This window comes from Fukomys damarensis, unplaced genomic scaffold (assembly GCF_012274545.1).
Source record: "Fukomys damarensis isolate Sample0158 unplaced genomic scaffold, DMR_v1.0_HiC HiC_scaffold_17, whole genome shotgun sequence".
Classification (NCBI taxonomy): domain Eukaryota; kingdom Metazoa; phylum Chordata; class Mammalia; order Rodentia; family Bathyergidae; genus Fukomys; species Fukomys damarensis.
Genome location: NW_022900929.1, coordinates 29,593,196 through 29,594,598, shown reverse-complemented (window position 1 = coordinate 29,594,598; position 1,403 = coordinate 29,593,196).

The window sequence follows — 1,403 nt, the reverse complement described above, 5'->3', positions numbered from 1 at the left end:
TCGGGGGGGGGGGATATGACTCTTGTTTATTTAAAGGATCTTATTCAAATTTTAACCAAATATCCCTTGACATTCATAGCATCCATCCCGGTATGCTCTATCACAGGTTTTTGCTTAAGTTACTATAATAGATCATCTGTCCATTCCCTAGGCTTGCATTCATAGCAACACATAGGGACAGATTTTCTCTCTGCTTCCTGATGATAAGATATAAAGTAAACCATGCGTATAAAACATAGAAGTTACCCTCCAAAGAGCTTAAAGCATTAGCAAAGCAGATTATTTTTCCCAGTGGTGTGTTCCAACAAGCCAGGTACTCGCACAACATTAGTGTAAAGAACAGAAATTCACTTTTAGAAGCATCCGTGAAGCCAAATAGCAGCTTTTAAAATGTCTTGTAGGTGGCTGCTTATTAGTAAAAGCCCTCACCAGTAAGGGAAAGGAGGCCCCTCTCTCTAAACCAAGTGGCTTAAGCTCCTTCTGGAGAAATAAGAAAACAAAGATGGCATGATGGGAAGAGTTTAGTAAAACACAAGTGATTTTATTTTAAAAAATAACACGAAAAATATCAGACCAATGCAATGAAGAAAATAGTAATCCCCTGTGGTTTTTGTGATGCAAAAAGTGACACTTTTTTAATTATCATGAGGATCATAATCTGCAATCCACTAGCAAAGAAGGACCTGACATTTGGAAAGGTTAAGTATCAGTTGGGACATCCATTTGCTCATCTGATTTCAAATTCAATCATCTGTTTCATCAAAAATGAAACAAGAGGCTGAAGTGCCATAGGTCTAGAGAGAAATTTATCTAAATGCTGCCAACACCTGGCACTTTGACTCCTGAAAGCCCCAGCTGCCAGTCCCTGGAGAAGGCAAGTATTCAATCAGACCCAGCCACAGGGGAAACTCTTCCTCCTGGGGACAAAAACTCCTGGGGGACCCTACTGTGTCACATAAAAGTGAGATGCTTCTTCTTTAATATTATGATACATGTTCCCTCCCTCTAGTATTTGTCTTAGAATCTCACTCACCTGCAGAACCCCCCAGAATTTCTTGTTGTAAACATGTCTGTGAATCTCCTTTATTAAAGCAAGACCTCTGTGAGATAGCTTTCTCAGCTTCTTTGCCTGTTCCCCAGCTTGTATTATGTGGAGCTTCTTCTGCCTGTAATTCAAAACATGGAAAATTCATCAGATGAAAGAGACTTCAGAAAGTCCTACGCATCTTGTCCTACCTGGATATTGTGACATGGCAGTGGGAAAACCAGAGGTATCAGGACACATGGCAGCTGCCATGGGAATGAAGAAAAACAGCCAGGTGCTGAGCTATAGAGGACGGGCAGCAATGGTGGACAAATAGAGGGTTGCCAGGGGAGAGAGACAGATGATAATTATCATGAGA